The sequence below is a fragment of the Sturnus vulgaris genome, chromosome W (assembly GCF_052056855.1).
Source record: "Sturnus vulgaris isolate bStuVul1 chromosome W, bStuVul1.hap1, whole genome shotgun sequence".
In the NCBI taxonomy this organism is placed as follows: Eukaryota; Metazoa; Chordata; class Aves; order Passeriformes; family Sturnidae; genus Sturnus; species Sturnus vulgaris.
The window spans coordinates 67,254,900-67,269,458 of record NC_142282.1 but is presented as its reverse complement, the minus strand read 5'-3'; the positions used below and the strand labels follow the sequence as shown (position 1 = coordinate 67,269,458).

Sequence of the window (14,559 nt, the reverse complement as noted above, 5' to 3'; positions counted from 1 at the left end):
TTTTACAGCAGCCCTTGCTCCTCTTCGCTCGAACTCACCCCGAAAGGAAGGAGTGCCACGGTCCAAGGACATCAGATGTTTTCGCTGTGGACACAAAGGACACTTGTAAAATGCAGAAAGTGTGGTGCCCACAGTGCCAGGTGAATAACCACAACTGGGAAGCCTGTCGACAGAAGTCGGGAAACGGAAAGCCGAGAGCGAGAAGTCACGGCTTGCAGACCCCAACAGCGGCTCATGCAGCACCAGCGCCACCTTGCGCCTGCCAGTGCAATCAGCAGCCAAGCTCCAACCTGCACCTTCAGGGAGCCTCGGATTGGACCTGGCAGCCGCAGTAGACGTCACCCTGATCGACAACAGACCACAGAAAGTTCCCACTGGAGTAAAAGGACCATTGATTATAGGAGGCCAAGTCCATGGAGCATTGTTATTGGGTCGGTCCTCCAGCAGCATGAAGGGACTTTTTGTATTACCTGGACTTATTGATGTGGACTATAATGGAGAAATTTGCATTATGATTCAAACACATTTCCCACCGATGTATATCCCTAAAGGAAGCAGGATCGCAGAGCTTGAACCTATGCAGCAGTTAACAGCGGCAATGACTCCAGCTAATAAGGAGGAATGAGGTGGGAAAGGATTTGGATCTACAGGTGGACTTGCATTATTGACACTTTCAATGGAAAATCGTCCTGTTGTAAATGCAGTTATTAAGTGTGGCTGACAAACTCTACGCCTTCCTGTCCTTTTGGACCCCGGCTAGGACTTGACTATCATTTGCCAATCGGTTTGGCCACCACAATGTCCACTACAAAGAATGATGGGAGGAGTAGAAGGAGTAGGTGGAGCTGCTATTGCACAGCGATGCCGAGATATAGTCCAAGTTACTATAGACGGCAAAACTGTTTCTACCTATGTCACCATAATGCCGCTGCCAGAAAAGGTTAATGCACTGATTGGTCGGGATGTGCTGACCTCTTTAGGCTTTGTCCTAACAACTGAGAGGCCTTTTCTCTCGCAGCCATTGGATGGACTTTCCTGATTCAGCTGAAATGGCTGACTGATCAGCCAGTATTTTCAGTGGCCGCTGAAAAAGGAAAGTCTACAACAGGTTCAGATGTTAGTTCAAGAGCAATTAAATCAAGGATATTTTAAATTAATCACAAGCCCATGGAACACCCCTATTTTTGTGATAAAGAAAAAATCTGGGACATGTCGTTTGCTGCATGACTTATGAGCAGTGAATGCACAGATGCAGGCCATGGGAGCCTTGCAGCCTGGACTGCCTAATCCAGCAATGATCCCAGAGCATTGGCATCTACTGATTGTGGATCTCAAAGACTGTTTTTTCACAATTTCCTTACATCCAGAGGATACAAAGCATTTTGCTTTTACAGTTCCATCCATTAATCGAGAAGCACCTGCACAGCGCTTTGAATGGGTGGTTCTACCGCAAGGAATGAAGAACAGTCCCACTCTATGTCAGCTGTTTGTGGCTCGTGCATTACAACCCATTCGAATTGCATGGCCAGATGCCATGATCTACCACTACATGGATGACATATTAGTGGTTCAGAAACAACCCTTTAATCCACAACAAGAGAAATTCTTGACACAATTGCTGCAACAAGGTTTATCAATTGCCCCAGAAAAGGTTCAGTGTTTTCCTACATGGAAATATTTGTGATGGAAGATTCATAATGCCACAATCAGGCCACAAAAAATTAACTATCAAAATGGACATAAAAAATTTAAATGATGTACAAAAACTCATGGGAGACTTACAGCGGCTACAACCAGTGGTTGGGATTACTAATGAACAGTTAGAAGTTTTGCGACCACTGTTAAAAGGAACTGATCCCACCTCACCAGTAAGGCTCTCGTCCTTGCAAAATGACATGATTAAGCAGTTGAGCACTATAATTGCACGACGAGTGGTTGATTGTCTTGACCCTGACCTTCCAATTGATCTTACTATTCTAATTGGGCCATCACAGTTACTTGGTGCACTTATGCAGCACAAAAAGAAAAGGGGGAGCAAGAGGAGGTCAAAGTTCTTGAAGGGCTATTTCCGCACTTCCAACCATGAAAGATGATCCAGCAAAAAGTTGAGGACTTAGCTGAACTTATTTGTAAAGGAAGAACTCAAATAGTGCAGGTGTCGGGCAAGGAGCCTGGAACCATCTACTTGCCTCTTAAAAGAGAAGAGCTGGAGTGGTACCTGCGGAATTCTCAACTGTTACAAACTAGTCTCCTGAGTGAGGCACAGGACATCAATGTCAGATCACTAAAAGTTCCAATGCTTAAGTCGATGATCCAGCAGAACTGGTTGCAGATTCCAAAATAGAGTGCACAGCCTCTCCAAGGAGCTGTTACAGTTTTTACTGATGCAGGAAGAAAATCACAGCGTGCTGCTGCCACATGGCATGATGGCTTAAATGGCATCATATCATTTTACAAGCAGAGACTGAAGACTCCTTACAAACATTGGAACTGAGAGCAGTTGTTTGGTCTTTTAAAAAAAATGGCCAAAAGACAGGTTAAATGTTATAACTGACTCTCTGTATGTGGCTGGAATAGCTGCAAGAATTAAAGATGCCAGAATCAAGGATATATAGAACCCTCAGCTTTTTGAGCTGTTGAGACAACTGCAAGCATGCATCAATCAAAGGAAGAAGTCATATGCCGTCTTGCATATTAGAAGCCACAAGTGGACCCAAGGCTTGGGAGAAGGCAATATGTGTGCAGACCAGTTGGTCACTGTGTGAGTTCCAATTAGTGAATTCACCAAGGCCCATGAAGCTCATGCTACATTTCATCAAAATGCCAGTGGCTTGCACAAGTATTTCAACATCATGATGGAGGAGGTCAGAGGAATAGTCCAAGCATGCCCTACCTGTAGCCATCATGGTCCGGGTCTCGGTGTTGGGGTTAATCCTCGAGGCTTAGGCCTGAATGAAGTATGGCAAATGGATGTTACACATGTATCAGAATTTGGCCGACTCAAATATGTGCATGTTACAGTGGACACATACAGTCACTTTATTTGGGCCACGGCACAAACTGGAGAAAGGGCCTTACACATGATTCGACACAACTTACTGCTTTGCAGTCATGGGAGTTCCTAAACTATTGAAGACGGACAATGGTCCAGCCTATGTCAGTGAAAGGCTGAGAAAATTTTGCCAGCTATGGGGTATACAGTATCCCACTGGGGTTGCGCATTCCCCTACCGGACAGGCAATTGTGGAACGAGCAAATCAAACGTTAAAGTTATACCTTGGAAAATTTCAAAACATAATAGATGTGCAAGAAAGACTGGCCAAAGCATTGTTTGTAATGCATTACCTTTGTATATTTTCTGAGCAAAATGTTCCCGCAGCATATGTTCATAGTGGACTTGAGGGGGCAAAAAGTAAAGAGAAAAAACCCTTTTTTGTTTTATACAGGGACAGGGATATGGAAAGGTCCAGCAGAAGTTCGCTATGTTGGGTGTGGTTATATGTGTACCCCTACATGTCCTCTATGGGTGCCTAGTAAGTGGACACTGCCAGCAGTAAAGCGGCCCGATAACCTGGGGCCAGACAGCACTGGCTGACATATGGCCCTGTCCTTCTGGCATTCCAACATGTAGTTCTTCTAATTTGAATGCTACCCTTGATAGCTGGGATCAATGGGCACTGCATCTTCCTACAGCCTCCGCGGAACCGCAAGAATTGGAGCTTTTAGGGTCTGTAAAGGCAGACGACAGTGTAAAATTTAATTGGACAAATGCACGGTGTAAAGACCCAGGTTGTAATTTAGCTGCTGTTAATGTGAATTCTTCTTTACTGGTATATCGCAATGAGTCACTTTGGTGTGGTTATACAGCTCCCAATCGATCTGTGTCAAGCAATACTCCCATTCAATTCCCACCTGGATACTTTCTTATTTGTGGTTGTGACAACTGATAAAAGATTTGTGTTAATCACAAAAGCATTGTGGTTTGCATAAACCAGAATACTAAGCCCTGAAGTGAAGCATGGACACTAGATAAAGGAAATTATATGATTAAATAATTCTATTTAAAATCACCTTGTTATGTTATATTATGTTACACTACATTATGTTATATTATGTTATGTTTTTCATATAAGTTGTATCGGCTACCAGCTTGCGAAATCGGACTTCCCAAAAAAGCCCTTCCTACCTTTGTCTAATCAATACTGCCTATCCCAAAAAACAGACTCCCAGAACTTCTCTGGTGGTCATCTACAAGGACCGGATGGCTATCTGTGACTGATTATCACCCAAAGGCTTTGTGAGTTTGTAAACAACGAGAACCCACAGTATAAGAAGAGGCTGCAAACCAAGGTTTGGTGGAGCTTGGAGTGGGTGGTGACCCCTCACATTCCCCAGCGCGCTGCTTGCTCTTTCTATATCAAATAAAGCAATCTAAAATTTTGCTGAATATCGAGACTTCTGTCTCTCATTTATAACAATTTGGTGCCGAAACCCGGGACGTCCTTGGAGCCCTGAGAGGCACTGCGATTTCGGGGAGGCGCCCCACTGCTGTGGCCCCGGTTCGTCAGTGATTCTCGGGACCCATCGACGTACCACACCGTATAGACTGAGCAAGGAAAATCTCCCCGGATGACCGCGGCAAAATCACCCGTAATTCTTGTGCACGAAGACCCAGACAGGAGCATCAGACTGTGAGTATCTGTCTGGTTTGGTGGGGATGACTGTGTGTTTGCCTGAATGAGACGTGGCCTTTGCTGCGAAGAGAGAGCAGAGTCCTTCTATCCGCGTTTCCACCATCCCGCGAGGGACCTGGCCAGTGACCGGACGAAGCGAGTGAGCACAAAGGGGGAGACTGCTTTTCTTGTCCTAGCCCAGGTAGAGGCTAGGTCCTTCCCACCCTAGTCCAGGTAGAGGCTAGGTTCTTCTCATCCTAGTCCAGGCAAAGGCAGGACCTGGGAAGGGGGGGGGGGGGGGGGGGGGAAGGGGGAGGAATAGAAAAGCAGATTGCAACACACCAGTCACGGAGGGAGAAGGGAAAAGCTGCTTTTCCCATCCCAGTCCAGGTAGAGGCGGGTTCCAGTCCATCCTGACCCAAGGAGAGGCAGGGGTACGGGCGGAACACATCGGGGAGTACAAACACCTCAAGACAGTCCCTTGAGGTAAAAATGGGACAAAGAGGAAGTAAGATTCTGAGTCCTAGGGACCCACGAAGAGGTTCAAGTTCATTTGGTCCACAAGGAGACTGGGAAAATAAAGACAAGACAAGTAGGTTGCCAGAAATACCACCAGGCAGCCCTTTGGGAGTAATATTAAAATGTTGGGACACAGGGGTGGTATACATAGGAAAAAGTAAAGAAAAATTGATTCAATATTGCATGGTGGAATGGACCAGAGAAATGATCTGTAAAGATAACCTATACTGGCCCATGTTTGGATCATTTGAGGGTTGGATTTGTCGGGCATTAAACACATATGTGGCTCATAAAGAACCATTTAACAGAGAGGAATGTGAGTATGCTGCCCTGTGGGCAAAACAGTCCAAGCCATCCTTGATATATACATTAAAAGAAAAAGAGGATGAAGATAAAAAAAAGGTTACCTGGGAACCCCTCGATAATCTCCCACCTCCGTATAATACAGAAAATACAAGACACCCCCCCCCCCCACGCACCCACTTCTCCTCCTGGTACTCCCATAGCTCTAAGAACTCGCTCCAGTCAAAGGAATAACAGGAGAGATAGTATCACCAGAGAGGAGGGAGATAACAACACAAGGGCTCGCCTTTACCCCCTGAGGGAAGTGCCATTAGCAGGACAACAGGCTGGCTTAATTGGATTTGTAAATGTTCCCTTGAACACAGGGGAAGTGAGAAACTTTAAAAAAGAAATGGGAAAACTATTAGAAGATCCTATAGGGGTATCAGAGTGACTAGATCAATTCCTCGGACCAAGTATGTATACTTGGATGGAATTACAATCTATTTTAAGTATCCTATTCACCATGGAAGAACGGTAAATGATCAGACAGGCTGGAATGAGGGTATGGGACCCCGAGCATCAGATTGGACCTAGGGGAGACCAGAAATGGCCATTAAATAATCCTAACTGGGATAATTAAAATGATGTCCATCGCCAAAATATGATGGACTTAAGATGGATACTCGTTAAAGGTATCCGAGAATCAGTTCCTAAAGGACAAAATATTAATAAAGCCTTTAGTGAACAACAAAAAAAGGATGAATCCCCGACTGACTGGTTGGAGCGGTTGAGGAAAGATCTACAAATGTACTCCGGGATAGACCCTGATACACAAGTGGGTCAGGCACTCCTCAAAACCCAATTTGTTGCTCCATCATGGGGAGATATTAGAAAGAAATTAGAAAAGTTAGATGATTGGCAAGATCGAGGGTTACAAGAATTGCTAAGAGAAGCACAAAAAGTTTATGTAAGGAGGGATGAAGAGAAGCAGAAAGCAAAAGCAAAAATCTTTATAGCTGCAGTTTGTGAAACACAGAAAGAAACCCAGCAGAAAGGGAGAGGGAAACCACGAAAACCCCCACCAAAACAAGGAAATGAAGCAGGAAATAATTCACCAAGGCGAACCTGCTTTTACTGTAACAAGAAAGGTCATATAAAGAAAAACTGTAAAGAACGGATACGGGATGAAAAAATGTTCCAGGAAGATGAATAGGGGTGTCAGGGGCTGTATGTATTAGGGACCATACCATCCAAAGAGCCCTTGATAAATTTAAAGATTGGTCCCCAGGGAGAGGAGGTGGAATTTTTAGTAGATACAGGAGCCAAAAAATCCACAATTAAACACCTACCAAAAGGGTGTAAACCTAGTAGAGAAACAGCACTCGTGGTTAGAGCAAAAGGTGAACCATTTCGGGTCCCTATTATTAAAAATGTGCAAATTGAGACCCAAACCAAAATTGAATTAAAAGATCTGCTGTTACTGCCAGAGGCAGAAAATAATTTATTGGGGAGGGATTTAATAATAGCATTGGATTTGAAAACTGAAGTATCCTAAGGGCAGCTTAAAATTTTTGCTTTAACTCAAAAGGACAAGGAGCAAATATGTCCTGAGGTGTGGTACACCCCTGGAGAAATAGGGAAGTTAAAAATGAAACCTATCAAAGTGAAAATCACTGATCCCGATTTTCCTATCTGAGTTTGTCAATATCCAATATCACTGGAAGGGAGACGGGGCCTTAAGCCTCTCATAGAAAACCTTTTGCAACAAGGGGCTTTGGAACCATGTATGTCCCCACATAATACTCCTATTCTGCCTGTCAAAAAGACAGACGGGAATTACAGATTGGTACAAGATTTGAGAGCTATAAATCAGCGAACTGTTACCAAATTTCCGGTAGTAGCAAACCCTTACACACTCTTAAGCCAGTTGTCCCCTGACTACACTTGGTATAGTGTAATAGATCTAAAAGATGCCTTCTAGGCATGCCCATTAGAGGAAAGTAGTAAAGATTACTTTGCCTTTGAATGGGAAGATCCTGATAAGGGCAGGAAACAACAACTGCCTTGGACAGTATTGCCTCAGGGCTTCACAGAATCCCCTAATCTCTTTGGACAAGCCCTAGAAGAATTAATGCAGTCTTTTGAGTCACCAGACGGGGTGAAATTGTTACAATATGTAGATGATCTATTAATAGCAGGAAAAGACAAGAAATCTACTAGAAATGGGACTATAAAACTTTTAAACTTTTTGGGACAACAGGGATTGAAGGTATCCAAAGCCAAATTACAGTTCACAGAACCAGAAGTAAAATATTTGGGACATTGGCTAAGTAAAGGGAAAAAGAAATTGGATCCTAATAGAATCTCTGGAATATTAAGTCTGGGACCTCCAAAAACCAAAAAAGAAGTGAGGAAAATTTTGGGATTGCTGGGATATTGTCGTCAATGGATAAAGGGATTTAGTGAGAAAGTAAAATTTCTATATGAAAAACTTATCACTAATCACCTAAAATGGACAGAAGAGAATGATAAAAGTTTTGAAAAGGTCAAACATGCTTTAATTCAAGCCCCTGTACTCAGTCTCCCAGACTTGGAGAGACCATTTCAGTTATTTGTAAATACCTCTGATCAAACAGCATATGGGGTACTCACCCAAAAATGGGCAGGCAGTCGAAAGCCAGTGGGATATTATTCTAAACTGATAGACCGTGTCAGTCAGGGTTGGCCCACATGCCTCCAGGTCCTAGTGGCCACAGCACTTTTAATTGAAGAAGCCCGAAAAATTACCTTTGGGGCACCCCTAGTGGTCCACACCCCTCATAACGTAAGGGGAATTCTGAATCAAAAAGCTGAGAAATGGTTAACCGATGCCCGAATATTAAAATAGGAAGCTATTCTAATCACTTCCCCAGATTTGGAGCTAAAAGCAACAACTGCTCAAAGTCCTGCACAATTCCTATATGGGGAACCAGGAGAAAATTTAGAACATGATTGTGTGGATGTTATAGAATTACAAACAAAAATTAGACCTGACTTGGGAGAAGTTAAATTTAAGGATGGAGTAAAATTGTTTATAGATGGATCTTCTCGAGTGGTGGAAGGAAAACAAAAATCGGGATATGCCATAGTAGGAGGAGAAGAATTGAAATTAGTAGAATCCAGACCCTTAAACGCAGCATGGTCCGCTCAGGCTTGTGAACTATTTGCTCTTTATAGGGCATTATCTTATTTAAAAGGTAAAAAAGGAACAATATATACGGATTCTAAGTATGCCTATGGCATAGTCCACACATTTAATAAAATTTGGGAAGAAAGGGGGTTAATTAACACTCAAGGACGGGGGTTGATACATCAAGAATTAGTTGTTAGAATACTAGAGGCTCTTAGGGGCTCCACTGAAATTGCTGTGGTCCATATAAGAGGGCACCAAAAAGGAACAAGCTACCATACAAGGGGGAATAATCTGGCTGACAAAGAAGCAAAAAAAGCAGCATTGGAGCAAAAACCGCTTTCTGTATTAAGTACTACAGATAAAGATCTCAGCCCCAACCAGGAATTACAGAAGCTATTTACTCCTCAGGAAAAAGAAGCGATAAAAAAATTAAAGGCAGAACAGCATGAGAATAAATGGGGTTTACCAGATGGCAGGGAAATTTTATTTAAGACCCAGGCCAGACAAATTATTGAACAATTACACCAACAAACACATTGGGGAACCAGAGCGCTAGCAGACCAATTTTTAAAATTTTTTGGATGCATCGGCATTTTTGATATTGAAAAGCAGAGCGTACAGGGTTGTTTAACTTGTCAGAAAATTAATAAAAGAGGTATGCGACAAGGTCCATCAGGAGGACGGAAAACTGCTTACAGACCCTTTGAAAGAATACAAGTAGATTTTACAGAATTACCAAAAATAGGAAGGTGGAAATACTTACTAGTGATAGTAGACCAATTAACCCACTGGGTAGAGGCATACCCTGCAGCTAGAGCCGCATCACAAGTGGTAGCCAAAATATTGTTGGAACACATAATCCCAAGGTATGGCCTGGTTCGAGCAATAGACTCAGACCAGGGGACGCACTTTACATCAAAGGTGCTTAAGTTACTGACCTCGGCGCTGGGCATCAGCTGGGAGTATCATACACCTTGGCACCCTCAGAGTTCTGGGAGGGTTGAAAGGATGAATCAAACATTAAAACAACAGCTGTCAAAATTAACGATTGAGACTAAAATGCCATGGACAAAGTGCCTCCCACTAGCCCTGTCTAATATACGAACAATGCCAAATTCAAAAACAGGGATTTCACCATATGAAATGCTGTATGGTATGCCTTACCCTAAAGGAGTACACCCTGATCCGACCTTAGTTCAGGACCCTTCTCTTCAGAATTACATAATAACAATCAGCAAAAACTTGGAAGAATTAAGAGAGAAGGGGATTTTAGCTCAAACTGTCCCTCTAGGATTTGCCATACATAAAATTAAGCCAGGACAACATGTGTTAATTAAAGTATGGAAAGAAGAAAATCTTACTCCAAAATGGGAAGGACCATATTTAGTTCTGTTAACGACTGAAACAGCTGTGAGGACAGCTGAAAAGGGATGGACACATGTGAGTAGAGTCAAGGGTCCTGTAACCCCTCCTACTGCCGGTTGGAGAGTGACATCTGAGCCTGGAGACCTCAAAGTGCGAATTCGGAAGACTTGATGTCAATATCGGATCAATTCTTCTCAAAGGTCTCCTAATCAGGACTGAAAGTCACCTGCCCCAAACCCGGGTGTAGCCCGTTCATCAAGAAAAGGTGTCCATATTGTACTGAGCTGTTGTGGTGTTATTCCTATGGTGGGTATCCCCCATTCGCATTATGCGTCCAGTGTAGAAGAAATGAATGTAAGGAAACTATTAAGGTACTTAATACCCTATCATCACAAGGAGAAATCGAAATTGAGGATCATAACTGGTGGGAGGAATAAGGAAAAAAAAGAGAGCCAGAGCAGAGGTATTGGCAAGAAAGTGTCAGAAGGGTTGTGTATACCATGCTGTTACTGCTGTACCTCGTACTGGAATGTTAAAGCTAAAAGCTGGAACAAAATTAAAGAACACTACCAAAAGAGAAAGACAATGTGGGAGACCCCAGGACATATTCCCTGCTGCCGAGAAGATTAAACAAACCTCGGCTACTGGCAGCAACCCCGTAGGCCTTGAGGGAGGCAAAGGGATGAAAATGGTCATGGGAGTCATCCTATTGCTATTGATGATAAAAGGAAATAGTGCTGATGCTTGTTCCAAGTGTTACCAGACAATTAGGTACGGCAGACGCACGGTATCCACCCTTACCTTCCATACACATATCAATTTGGCCTGCTATAATAAACACAACTTAGAAACTTGCACTATTATGGGAAGAAGTTACTGGGTAGCCACCAATTTGGGAAAAGGAGGGTGGGCTCCATCAGCATACCAAAGTTGTCCAGTAGGAGAGACACACCTCTGCTTCACAAAAGAAGGTATGTGGGGATATTCAGATCAAGGAGGAGTGCAAGATCACTACAAGGAAGAATTGATAAAAAATATAACTAAGGTGTTCAAAGGAACAAAGACAAACCATGGGGGAAATTTTAACTTGTATAAGAAAATAAAACAACTCAGCGAACGGGACTTACCCACCTTGGGAAAAAATTTATTTGTAGAATTAATGAAAGAAATCACTACTGAACTGAACTTAACTCGCTGTTTGGTCTGTGGAGGAATGCAAATGACTGAACAATGGCCATGGAGGGGGGAGGGATTGGGCCCAGAGCAGTTGTTACAGTGGAATCAAACAGAAATATCGAAGGCAGTCAGTAGACCTGAAGGGTGGGTTCTAAGTCATGAGGTAAAAGGAGAAGTATGTATAACATACCAGGGAACTAACTTTACCCAATATGTGGGGCACACCCCCTGTAAGACTATCCTGATTACAAATGCAAGCAATCAGTCTTGGTGGCCCAAAGCTCCAGAAGGATATTGAGGAAAGTTAAGTAAAGGTAATTGTATAAAGAACAATTTTACAGGACTATGCTGGTATAATAAAAATAGAGCCAACCCATATGAAGAAGTAAAAAGTTTAAGGACCTATTGGCAACAACCTGAATCAGTTAAACTAAGCTGGAAAGCCCCAGACGGAATATTTCGGATCTGTGGGAAAAAAGCTTATAATACCCTACCAAAAAGATAGAGAGGGACATGCACTCTAGGGATTATCCAGCCTGCGTTTTTTACATTACCAAAAGAAAAGGGTAATAGTGTGTTAGGAGTTCCCTTGTATGAAACTTTGTATCGAAATAAAAGGAGCACAGACATAGGGGGAGCACAAATATGGAAGGATGATGAATGCCCCCCAGAACGAATTATTGAATATTATGGACCAGCTACCTGGGCTCAAGATGGGAGCTGGGGCTATCGCACTCCAATTTATATGCTAAATAGAATTATCAGGCTACAAGCCGTAGTAGAAATTACCTCAAACCGGACAGCTCGAGCAATGGAATTGATAGCTAAACAACTTACCCAAACTAGAGCAGCAGTATATCAAAACTGACTGGCTCTAGACTATCTGTTAGCTGAAGAAGGGGGAGTGTGTGGAAAGTTTAATAATTCTGAATGCTGCTTAGAAATTGATGATAATGGTGAAGGAATTACTAAAATTGCAGAAGAAATAAAACAAATAGCCGATGTACCTGTACAAACCTGGAACTCTATGCTTAATGATAATTGGTGGAATAACCTGTTGGGGGGAGCTTGGTGGGAGAAATTAGGATTTATGTTAACATGTGCATTATTAGGACTACTGTTCATCCCTTGTCTTGTTCCATGCTTCATTCGACTAATCCAGTCAGTGGTTCAAGGAATGCAAGTTGCTACAATACCAATAGACCCTGAGAAGGCAACAAAATTAATGGCAGTAGATGAATTAAATCTAGTACAAGAGGTACTGACAAAATTTGAAGCCAGAACACAAATCAATGGGATAAAAAAAGAGAAGTGGGGAAATTGTGACAATTGATAAAAGATTCGTGTTAATCACAAAAGCATTGGGGTTTGCATAAACCAGAATACTAAGCTCTGAAGTGAAGCATGGACACTAGATAAAGGAAATTATATGATTGAATAATTCTGTTTAAAATCACCTTGTTATGTTATATTATGTTGTATTATGTTACATTACATTATGTTATATTATGCTATGTTTTTCATATAAGTTGTATCGGCTATCAGCTTGTGAAATCGGACTTCCCAAAAAGCCCTTCCTACCTTTGTCTAATCAATACTGCCTATCCCAAAAACCAGACTCCCAGAACTTCTCTGGTGGTTATCTACAAAGACCAGACCTCCAGAACTTCCCTGGTGGTCATCTACAAGGACCGGATGGCTATCTGTGACTAATTATCACCCAAAGGCTTTGTGAGTTTGTAAACAACGAGAACCCACAGTATAAGAAGAGGCTGCAAACCAAGGTTTGGTGGAGCATGGAGTGGGCAGTGACCCCTCACGTTCCCCAGCACGCTGCTTGCTCTTTCTATATCAAATAAAGCAATCTAAAATTTTGCTGAATATCGAGACTTTTGTCTCTCATTTATAACATGGTGATAGAGCTTGGTCCGGAATTCCTTCTCAGCTGAGAGGTGGACCTTGTACACTGGGGAGATTGTCATTGTTGACACCAAATACATCAATGATTTTAAATGTATCCAGACATCACAGAGCTAAGCGTATGACTCACCAATTTAGCAGTGAATGTAGAGATAATGTTAAATTTTGGTCTCCTGGTGCAATAATAGCAGCTTCAGCTTTAGCACCCGGAGTTGCTTCCTCAGGTGCCTTAGCAACCCTAAACAGGTTAGGCTGTTGGCTTGCAAAGCAGACTTATGTGACATCAAAGGCTTTGTCAGATCTTTTGCTAAATGTGAACTCTATTAGACATGCTACACTACAGAATCGGGCAGCAATTGATTTCTTACTGTTAACTCAAGAACATGGTTGTAAAGAATTTGAAGGGATGTGTTGCATGAACCTATGTGATCACTCTCAGTCTATTCACAAGCAATTAGCAAAACTTAAGCAGCTTACTAAACAGCTTCAGGTTCAGGATGGGTTAAGTCTGGAAAAATAACCAAAATCCCTAGGTTTAAGACCATGGCTTGCTAGCCTGGTACAACACCTGATCACCATTGGGATAATCATATTGATTGTGATTATTTGTGTGCCTTGTTTAATTCAATGCTTGCGAAGGATGATAAATGATGCTACAGCAGCAGCTACTCAACAATCATTGCTTGTACAAAAAGAAAAAGGGGGAATTGTTGAGGAATGGCTTGCTGATCAGGGCCATGGGTCTTTGGAGGCATTGTTCGAACAATCCTCTTGCTGATCAGAATAAGACAGGCTGTACATCATTCAGCAAGTGTTGCAATGTGTGCTGATGTGACAAAGACACTGTAGTCTTGTCATCCTGCTATATGTAACTTTAGAAAACTTTCTCATGAGAACAAGGAAGAACCCTGGCAAGAAGATACATTAATGTAGAGATCTGTGTACAACCAATCAAAGTGTGACAGCCGTATTAGTTGCTTGCTAAATATATAAAAAGCCATTGTAACAGAGAATAAACGGAGCTTGCTTTATCAATCACACTGATTGTCTGCTTGTCTCCCCTCACCGTCGAGCCAACCAGGAGCATGCTGAGGGCAGTTTGGACCATGCTGGGGGCAACTGGGATATACTGGGAAGAATTAGAGCTGCACTGAGGGTGACTTGGAATGGCTGTGGGCAACTGGAATCATGCTGGAGGCAGCTGGTAGCAAGTGGGAGTGACAGGGAGCATGCTGGGGTCAACTGGGACATACTGAGAGAGACTGGGAGTCACTGGGATCATACTGGGAGTGGCTAGAACCATGGCAATGGCCTGGGCTGGGAGATGTGAGGCCTCAGGGTGTGGAGGGAACCCTGTGACCCTGCGGGGCCTGATGGAACCAAGGGGACATTGTGATACTGTGGGGCGTCATGGAATCATGGACACCACTGTGACATTGCTGGGCCTGA

At 42.9% G+C, this 14,559-nt stretch overlaps 1 pseudogene; it reads left to right on the top strand.

The window, feature by feature from the left end:
- The first annotated feature begins 3,482 nt into the window (after positions 1–3,482).
- On the top strand, positions 3,483–13,888 carry LOC148220374 (uncharacterized; annotated as a pseudogene).
- The last annotated feature ends 671 nt before the right edge of the window (positions 13,889–14,559 follow it).